This window comes from Zalophus californianus, chromosome 5, assembly GCF_009762305.2.
Source record: "Zalophus californianus isolate mZalCal1 chromosome 5, mZalCal1.pri.v2, whole genome shotgun sequence".
Lineage (NCBI taxonomy): Eukaryota > Metazoa > Chordata > Mammalia > Carnivora > Otariidae > Zalophus > Zalophus californianus.
In genome coordinates, this window is record NC_045599.1 from 56177998 (window position 1) to 56189135 (window position 11138).

Sequence of the window (11138 nt, forward strand, 5' to 3'; positions counted from 1 at the left end):
ACTGACAGCCAAGTGGATGTTGTACACAAGCTCGTCCTCTGTCATCTTCACGGGGCCAAGAGCCACTGCCAGACACAGCACCTTCTTCATCTGGCATTTGATTCTGGACTTCATTTCATCCACCTTGGCCACCATGTCCTCATTGTGGGTCAACAAGGAGGGGAACTTGCCAGCCTTCTTGAGGCCTGGGCCCAGGATTCGTGGGATCTGCTTGATCAGAGATTCTGAAGCAAAAAAAAAAAAAAAAAAAGGCATCATACTTCTTGGCTAGCTTCTTGATTCATGTTTTATTCTTGTTGAGTTCCTTCAGTGCCTCAGTATCCATGAGGGGAAATATCGACAGTGTCAGCCTCATCACTATGCTGCTGGTCCCCCCAGAACACAAACGAGGAATTTGGGGCAGGGAGTGGACTTAAGCCTGCTGGTGCCCAAGAAGGGTTTGTCCTTCTGAGGGCCTTAATTCTTCAAGCTGAGGTACAGCTCCACCATCTCCCAAGACTTCGGTGCACACACTGGTTCCCATGCGGGACTTCCCGAGCCACCTCCTACAGGGTGTCCGGGGAGACTGTTGCTCATGGCGCCACGCCACAATAAGCCAAAAAGAGAGTCAGTGCTCCAGGCTTACGTTTGAATTTCCAGCACTGGATTACCAGATCAAGGGAGCCCCCACTATGAAACACAGACGCTAAGACAAAAGGGGAAAAAGGACCAAGAAAACCCCAGATGATTCAGAGAGCAAAGTTTTTAAAAAAATTTGAATGAAAACCCTAAAAGGGACCCAAGAAGATACTGCATCACTGAAATCACAGAATGCCATGAATTTTTTTTTAATGCAGGGAATAAGAAAGTTTTTGAAATTAAAAATATGCTAGAAGAAAAAAAATTCAGTATAAAGTATCAAAGATATAACTGAGGAAATTTTTCAGACAGTTGAACAAAAAGACAAGGAGACAGAAGGTATCAGAGAAGAGACCAAACTACCACAGGATTGATCAAGAGAGCCCAAGTTTTCAATTCAAAGTATCTTTAGGAAAAAAACAGGAAAAAAAGGAGGACAAGAAATTATGGAAAAAGAAAAGAAAACTTCCCGGGGCGCCTGGGTGGCTCAGTCCTTAAGCGTCTGCCTTCAGCTCAGGTCGTGATCTCAGGGTCCTGGGATCGAGCCCCTGCATGGGGCTCCCTGCTCTGCGGGAAGCCTGCTTCTCCCACTCCCTCTGCCCCTGCTTGTGTTCCCTCTCTTGCTCTGTCTCTCTCTGTCAAATAAATAAATAAAAATCTTTAAAAATTAGAAAAGAAAAGAAAACTTCCCAAATAGGAGTGTGAGCCTCTAGATTGAAAAAGGCCACTGACAGTTCAGCTCAATGAATTAAAGATCCTCACCAGGTAAACCATGACCAAAACTCAGGACACCTGAACAAATGAAATGCTCTCAGAAGCATACAAAATGTCAGGGATTAGAAAGACACAGCGACACAGGAAATGAGAGGACAATAGGCTAGTGCCTACAACTTCTAAGAGGACATGATTGCCATCTGGAGATTCATACCCTGACGAACTATCAAGTGAATGTAAGGGTCTAATAGAAGTATTTTCCAACCCTCACCGCAACAAAAATTTGACCCTCCATTCATTCTCATGAAGCAGCAGAAGGATGTGCCCCATCAATCACAATGACAACCCAGGGTCCGGAAAAGGAGGCGTCTCGAACAAGAGACCGTGGGAACCCCCTGGAAAATGCTGGAGCGGGGGAGCTCCAGGGTGGTAGCTGTGCAGCCAGCTCTAAGGACAGTTAGTGTAGACTGGAGGAGGGCAATGGTGAGGGAATGTTCAGAGAAGGGGGCAAGGGGACCTGGTTATTGACTTGATATGACTGTATTGTGAAGTTTTCATTCAGTGAGTTGTTTAGAATTACAAAGGCAAATATGAAAAACGGAGAAGATTGGAAAATCTGGGTCATGGGGACTGGAGATCAGGAGGGCCTTGGGGAGTGACTGTTATTTTTTGTTTTAACCCTGTACTTCTGTTTGATTGTTAAAACTCTTCATTTATTACTTCAATAAATAAAAAAATACTAAAAGGGTAAGAGGCCTAGAAATCAAAGTACAGGGCAGGTGTGGCCGTCACATCCAGGAAAGCTAGACCCCTGGAAAACTGGAGTTCCTGGGGTGAATTTATAAGGGACCTTACCAGAGGACCAATTTAGGGAGAAATGTAACTGTGAAGGCTGACTGGAAATTTCTGTTACCAAGTCTGCACGTTCTCTCCTTAATAGAGAAACAGATTCAGGAAGTCTAATTACATTCGGAAGGTTGCTTGATAAAGAGGAAATCAAAGTGAAGGGAGTTATATAGTCCCCAGAAATATTTCTTTCTTTCTTTCTTTTTTTTTTTTTTTAAGATTTTACTTATTTATTTGTCAGAGAGAGCGAGCACAAGCAGGGGGAGCGGCAGAAGGAGAGAGAGAAGCAGACTGCTGACTGAGCAGGGAGCCCGATGTGGGACTCGATCCCAGGACCCTGGGATCATGACCTGAGCTGAAGGCAGATGCTTAACCGACTGAGCCACCCAGGCGCCCCTAGTCCTTGGAAATATTTCATTCAGACCACGATCAAAATCACCTGGTGAGTCACCTGCTCCTTTAAGAGCTATCAGAGATCAGCAAACTTTCTCTGTCAAGGTCTAGCTATGCAACGCTCCCACTGTGCAGGCTGTCTCTGTCCCACCGGCCAACTCAGCTCTTAGAGCCGGTTACCCCCTTCTTATCTGACCTCGTGTTAGCATGCTTTGCTTTTTCATCCAATTTCTGTTTTTATTTCTGTTCCAAGAGAAATAACAGGATTTGCGCCAGTGGACTTTCTAGAACAAGTTGGATCATGGCTAAGATGTCAAGAAGAGTCTATTCATTTTGGTTTGTCATTCGGATTTCATTTCATGAAAGGAGGTTTCGTGAGAGTCTCACTGACATGCAAGGACAATTTCGGGTTCATTCTGTGAACTTACAGGTGCTCTTTAAAGAACTGCAGACATTTTCTCACAGCGCGGCTATCGGACAAGCTCTGCCTTTTGTGTTTGTTTTCACTGCGGTTAAAAACCACAGCAAATACTCAAAGGCAAAGAACCGAAACAGCAAGAATTAATGTTTGGCTCTTGGAAATTGAACACTTTGCTTTTCCACTTGCTTGCAGTCTATCTTATTTAGTCTGCTGAGCGCAAAAAGGCAAAATAAACAATGTTTTCCAAGATCGGTTCAGAGGACAAGCAGCAACTGTAGAGTCAGTCACAGAAAGTTCAGAATTTCAGTCATTCAGCACCTGCTTACTGGGCGTTTACTGGGGGCTTGGTGCATACGGAACAGAACACCGAACAATACACCAAATCTGTGGTCATGTACTATGCAGCCACGGGCGCCGATACTGGGATGCCTCAAGGACCCAGCGGCTACACGTGGCCTGGGCTTCTCATAGTATGGTAGTGAGGTTCGGAGACAGAGCTTCCCCAGAGCAAGGGTCCCAAGAGCATAACCTCCCAGAGACCAGGGCAGAGGCTTTTCTTGCCTGGCCTAGGAAGTCACACTAACATACTTCCATCATACATCACAAGCTCACCCAGATTCCAGGAGAGGGGATATAGGCTACATCTCAATTGGAGAATTTGTGACCATCTTCTAAAACTGCCTCAAGGAGTTGGCCATTTGAAGCAGGGAGTAGAATGGTCAAGATCTGTACTGTCCATTCTGGAAGCAGCTGGTCACATGGGGCTATTAAATAGAAATTAGGGACACCTGGGTGGCTCAAGCAGTTAAGCGTCTGCCTTCGGCTCAGGTCACAATCCCAAAGTCCTGGGATCGAGCCCCGAGTCGGGGTCCCTGCTCCATGGGAGGCCTGCTTCTCCCTCTCCCACTCCCCCTGCTTGTGTTCCCTCTCTCGCTGTGTCTCTCTCTGGCAATTAAATAAAATCTTTGAAAATAAATAAATAAATGGAAACTAATCATGTTGCAAGCACTCCAGAGCTGCACGTGGCTAGGGGCTACCATGTTGGAGAGCACAGAGAGAGAGAACACAGCCAGCACTGTGGGAGGTTCTGTTGGATGTGCTGCCCTGGGCGGATGTAACCGTACGGGCCAATTCTCTGAGTTAGAATATACATGGACTTAGAAGTGGAATAGAAAAAAGCCCTGGCTTTACATACACTATATGCTACTTAACTGAATTTAAATAAAATAAAATTAAAAAAACAAAGTACACAATGAACATACTTTCCCCAATAAAATATTTGTCCTTCCTGAAAAAGAAGGAAAGAGAGAAAGAAAGGGAGAAAGAGAGAGAGAGAGAGAGAGAGAGAGAGAAAGGGAAAGAAAGAAAAACCGGCTTTAAGAACAGGTTCTTTGGCTGCTTTTTGCTGTTGTGTGCCTAGCATCTAGTGCATAATAGGCCCTCACAATTTTTTTGTGGAACGAAAGGATGTATACATAAGGAAGGCTTAAGGATACCACGTGCCAAGCTAGAGAAAAAGGGCCTCAGACGAGAGTGGAGTAGACCGGGGTCAGATCACACAGGGCCTTTCTTTCTTAAGGAGTTTATATTTTATTTTAAGTAAAATAGAACTCACATAATATGTTGTTTCATATTTTGCTTATTTATGAGAGGCCTAAAAAGAAATAAATTTATTGTGGCTAATGGGCTTGTTAGTAAAAAAGGCAGTAGACAGAAATCTAGAAATACCAAAGGTCTAACCAAATTAGAAATCTATTTATCTCTGTTTATATAAATGTAGGCTCCTATGGCAACTCCAGAATAATCAGGACCGCAGGCTCTTGATTGGGCCTTCTACCTTATTATCCTAGATGTCTACTTTGGTCCAGTTTTTTTTTTATTTTTTATCTGCTTTCTAGACAGGAGAAAGAGAAAAAGAGAGAGGGAGAGCTGCTGGCCCTCATATCCAGGATGATGATCTCACTTCCTCTAGGTTTTTTTTTTTAAAGATTTGATTCATTTATTTGAGAGAGAGAGAGAGAGAGAGCGTATGAGTGAGGGGAGGGGCAGAGGAAGAGGAAGCAGATTCCCTGTTGAGCCCAACACTGGGTTTGATCCCAGGACCCTGAAATCATGATCTGAGCCGAAGGCAGATGCTTAACCGACCGAGCCACCCAGGCGCTCCTTACCTCTAGCTTCTTAACTTAATTATATCTGCAAAAACCCTTCCTCCAAATAAGGTCATATTCACAGTTATGGGTGGAGGTCTTGGACATCTGCTCAATTTAAGGACACTTCTCAGAAAGTTGCACAAAAAACTTCCACTATATCCCTTTGACCAGTTCTTGATCATATGACCACATCCACCTTGCAAGGGAGGCTAGGATACATAATCTTTATCCTGGGAAATATGTCTTCAGCTAGGAAGGAGAGTTCTATTACTCCAGAAGAAGCCGAGACAAGACATGAGGGGCAGCAACCATCAATCTCTGGCAGAGCTGTATGCACAGGTGTGTTTCCACTGGACCATGAGCTCCTAGAGAAGGAGCGAGTCTAATTCATCCCCAATCCCCAGCACAAAGCACCGTGCTTAACAGGCAGTGACTCATCATTGATTGTGCGCTGAATTGCATGCTTCTCCATTTCAAGGTTCTTAAATCCCAACCCCTTTCTCAGAAAGATTTATTTCTTAGAAGCACATTCCCGGCGCACCCCCTCCCCGCCGGGCCCTGCTTGCTGAAGCACGAGGGGACTTTTCTCCTATCTTCACCCTGAGAATCTGATAGGGCTCCTGGAGATAAACACAAGTGTAGGGTCCTCCTAGAATTCCTCCACTCTTAAGCTCGTCCCCACTGAGCCTCCAGCAATGTGCCACTTAGAGTTGAAGTAATTCCTCTGGTACTGGCTCTCTCCGTGGGCTATGCTCCTGGGAGGTCGGTGATGCTTTGTATTTGCCTGTCTCTCCAAGATCTGGGGTGACAGTTCACCTCGTGTCATCTGTTCTCTGAGGGATCCCCCCCAAAAGTTGTCGATTTTCAGTTTGTTGAGCTCTCTTCTCCCCGCGATGGTTCCGAAGAGGATGGATTGGTAGGGGGACAACAAGAAAGAGAAAAGGTGAGGCACAGGGCGGAGAGGCAGGAAACACAGGAAGTAAGGACACTCACGGGTCAGGAGCCCCACTTTCCTGCAGTCACCCCACATCTTCCACCGGCCGGGTGCGCACTCACCTGGCCCCCCAATTCCCGCTGCTGCCGCCACACAGGCCGTTTTCAACTCTGATTGGTCAGTAGAATCCCCTGCGGAGCTATTATAGCGCCCTGCACCCAGGTCTCCCCTAGAGAAACACTTCAGGGGCTTCTAAAGTGTCATTGGTGCTGAGAACCCGTGATCTAGAGTCTTGCTCCTCAGGGGATGGTCCACGGACAGGCAGCGTTGGCATGGCTTGGGAGCTTGGCAGAGAGGCAGCGTCTCAGGCCCGACCCCAGACCTACCCAATTGGAACTGGCAGTTTAACAAGATCCACAGGTGATTTCTATGCACATTAAGGTTTGAGAAACTCTGATGAGATGACCCTCCTATAACGCCCACGATGGCTATCTTCATGAAGCAGACGGCTCCCTGAGACGTGCTATGTGAGCCAGGTGGCCTGCCCAACACATGGTGTCGGGGGAGAAGTCTGATTCGGCCGCAGAGATAGCAAGCCTGCTGTCGTTCCCTAAGCCTAATGCGTTTGAAATAGAATTCGATCTTCCAACAGGGAAAGGGGCTTGGGCCCTTTAGTCTGAAACATCAATATAGGGTTCATTAACTTCAACATCCACAAGAGTAAAAACCACTCTGATTGGATTAATTGAATAGGTTATAATTGAAGAATTGGGGTTAACTTGGAGGCTAGTGTTGGAAACAGGCATAAGAGATTTCAGTGGAAAAGCAGATTCAAGCATGAGGCCAAGAGAATGACATTGAGCAGAAGGAAGCCAGGGGCGGAAGACGAAGGTCGAGTCAGCTGGGGGATGGGGAGCACTACAGGGAGGGCTGGTGGCCTCCAACAGAGCGACTAGCAGAGGAAAGGCAACAGTGGCCCCAAGTACCCATTCCCCCCATGCCCCACGATGCCTTCCTCAACCCTGGCTTCCTGTTTACTTCTGTAAGCTCTGGTTGCCTCCTTCCCTACAACATCTCAGTACTGTGCGGAATAAAATAACCGTGGGCATGTGTTCAGCCCTTTGCTGCTCACTGGAACTGGTGCATAAAGCACAGGTAGTGTGAAGTGGTTAAGGGCTTGGCCTTTGGAGCCACAAAGCCTCAATTCCAAACTCCATTCTACACTTACTCACTGGAGACCTTGGACAAGTCAGTTAACTTCCTTGGGGTTGTCATCATCTACAAAATGAAGATGATAAGGGCGACCACTCATAACGGTAAATGCAGAAGGATCTGAAGCAAAGACTACCATGCTTGGCACAGTGATATACACATACACACACGTACATATGGTATATTATTTGATATATTTTTAATATATATATTTATGTGTATTTAATATATTTAATACATAATATATATTAAATAATAATCCGAGAAGGAACCGAGACCTGATTCTTTTGCCTTTTTTTGTCGGAAGATTGTTCACCATTCTTTGTGACCTGTCTAGATTCCTTCGAGAGTGCTAAATGAGAGTAATAACACTTAAAAAGTTATTTTATTTTATTATTATTTTGAAAAGATTTATTAATTTATTTGAGAGAGAGAGAGTGTGTGTGTGAGGGGAGCGGCAGAGGGAGAGTGAGAAAGAATCCTCAAGCCAACTCCACGCTGAGTGTGGAACCCATGAGGGTCTCGATCCCAGGAACCCAAGATCATGACTTGAGCTGAAATCAAGAGTCAGCTGCTTAACAGACGGAGCCACCCAGGGACCCTTAAAAAGTTATTTTAAACAAATTAATGTGCAGAACTTATTTGGATCCTGATTTAAACAAATGGTGGCTACAAAGATATATGTGATACAATTGGGAAATTTTGAAAACGGACTCATTGTTACATATTAAGGAATTGTTAATTTTGTTAGGTGTGGTTATGTTAAAAAAAAGATCTTAACACTTAGAATCATCTTTAAGCATTAGGTAAGATCATCTAATATTGCCAACATTTGACTTCTTTTGACCTATAAAAACAGCAGTTGCATATGGCTCAAATATGGACAAAACAGGGATGTATCTGGCACTTTCCTGCTCACCAGGACCCGAGCATAAAGCACAGGTAGACCGCAGGGGCTAAGTGAAGTAATATGATTCTGGGATTTTCTTTTAAAATATTTCTGGGGAAAACAGGGTGGAGAGAGGCCTGTATCCTTGGGTTTTTGTTATGAGAGAGAAACAAGAGGTTCCGTCTCTTTCTTCTTCTTTTTAAAAAATGGGCCAGCCTCTTTGCTTTCTTTTCAGGAACAAGAAGTTAACGCCCCCACCCCCCCCCCCCCGCAGGAATTTGCAAAGTCCCAGGGATCCTGATTAGCCTAACTTAGGCAGTGTTTCCACTCCGTAGACCGATCGCTGTGGCTGTGGCTGTGGCAGTGAGGCCCTGCGCCTACCCCCTCTGTACCCAGGAGGAGTATTTTCTGAAGACTTGGGAGGGAGAAGGCCATAGCAGACCCAAGTGATAGCCATCCTTCTAAGGCCTTTGGTTGTACTAGCTATTAGATTATAAACCATCTTTGCTTACAGATTATGTCTTTTTCCTTTCTGGTTGCTTAGTTGGCTTTTTTTCCAGCTTTTATGTTAAAGTTTATGGAGCTGGTTGCAAACTTTGTTGCAAAAAAATATCAGCAGTTTCCATTTCTTCCCCCATTTCCCTTCTTCAGTGGCAACTAGTTTCAACTCTCTGAACTGGTTCTTTCGGTTTTATTTCACCTAGCAAAATGGCATTTTTATATTGCTATACTTGATTTTTCAGTTTTAGGCATAATCTGTTGATTCCTACCATGGGAGATAATATCTCTCTCTCTCTCTCTCTCTCTCTCACACACACACACACACACACACCTACACTCCCCACCCCACACATTCATCTTTTCTATCCCCCAAACTCACAATAAGTTCTATCAGTATTATGTTGACTGGATCGGGATTTAAAAGTCACATGTTAAATATTAAGTGGTTAACATCATAGGATTATGACCATGTACACAGTTTCCAACTGAGCCACAGCAGCACGACCTTTTGCTCTCCTTTGGGCTCATCATTTTCCCCCATAGACATTCAGTCCCTAATTCTGCAATGGTCTAATTTGCCTCTAAACAAAGACATTCAGATTTATGAGGCATTCTATATCTTCATCATCCTGAAGAAATATCTGAAGCTTGCTGACCTACTCCAATGTGAACTGGACGCCACTTCCCTTCCTTCCATGTTCGACTCTCTACTTCCTATGGAGGTGGCCTTCCCAACAACCATTGGTGAAACCACCTGTAAAACTGGATCAGTAATTATCCTGAATAAAAAATAATTAGTAGCCGTTAAGAGTAAATTGAATCATGGACAATAATTATTGCAATGAAACTTACCTGTTCTGTGTTGCTGTTTAAAACAATGGGAAATGTAGGAGCCAGTTTTCCTTAGGCAGATACATTTTGCTGAGTTTCCTAGGCCACCCCCCTTTTCTTTTGAGCATCCACCCATGGTTGAAGTAGAAACTTAGAAACATGTAAAGATGATATATAACTCTGTATCCATTTTGCATTAGCATTCCTATAGCAACTTCAAACAGTGAGGTTAGAATGGTATGGCTCTCTGTTTCAATATTTTAAATTTTTTTAGGGCTGTCACATTGAAATGTTCATGAAAAATTCCATCTGGGTACTCTGCCCCACCAGCATACATCTTGAAGAGAATTAACACCCAGGTCTGAATTTGAGACTTCACTGCAGTAATTTCAGGTTAACTAGACCCCCCAAATTCATTTTCTAATTACATTTCATAAAATGGTTCCAAATAAGGCAGCAGTGTGGTTGAAAATAATTTTGGGAGGACTTATAGTTAGGGAAATATATCAGCTTCAGTCGTTATTAAATATATATAGATAACCACCTCTTCAACAATGTAGAAAGAGCATGTAAACTATTTCTGAACTTCTGATCACAGCTTTTTAGGATCTGGAGGTATGTGTGCTTATTCTAACATTTGGTGCTTTCTAAATGCTAACTTGGCCAAATGTTTCTAATGTAAAGAAACAGTTTCAGGAAAGATATCCTAACAGTGGTTCTCAAAGTGTGACGGTCTAGAATAGCACGAGCAAATTCACCTCTCCCACCACTGCTCCACTTAATGAAAACGTACTCACTTCAGAAAGAAAGCAATTTGTGTCTTAACACACCCTTTTAGTGATTCTGCTGCAGACTAAGTTTGAAAACCATCCTCCTAGGAAAACACTGTAAGTAACAGAGAACCAAGGTAACAGTAGCTTAAAGTATGTATCAGGTTTTTTACCCATAAAAGAAGCCAAAGTAGGTGGTCTTGGATGGTTCAAATGTTATATTTTCATTCTTTCCTTGCCATAGAAATTGTATCCCCATGTTTTTAAAATGGCAGCTGAAGGGCGCCTGGGTGGCTTAATCGCTAAGTGTCTGCCTTCGGCTCAGGTTATGATCACGGGGTCCTGGGATCGAGCCCTGCGTTGGGCTCCCTGCTCTGTGGGAAGCCTGCCTCTCCCTCCCACTCCCCCTGCTTGTGTTCCCTCTCTCGCTATCTCTCTCTCTGTCAAATAAATAAATAAAATCTTAAAAAAAATGAAATGGCAGCTGAAATTACAGCTACTATAAACACATTCTAAACAGTAGGAAAAAGCAAGGCAGGTGTAGGGAAGGTGAACCAAGTAAGCCATCTTTTAACTGTATTCTCAGATGCCCCACGCAGTGACTTCTGCTTTTTCTTATTTGCGATCCCTAGTGAAAGGGAGGCTGGGAAATAACAGTTGGTCATATTATTGCTCAGAATAAAAATACACAGAGGCCAGGGAGAATGAGTATTAGAAGGAACCAGCCGCCTTTAGAGCCTTCCTGGAATAGAGTTAAACATCAAAAGTGAGGCTTTCAGAATATTATTCTGAATGAGCACTTCATTAACCATACATTAAAACACCTTCTTTGATCTGTTAGAGGAATGGCTGCATCCTT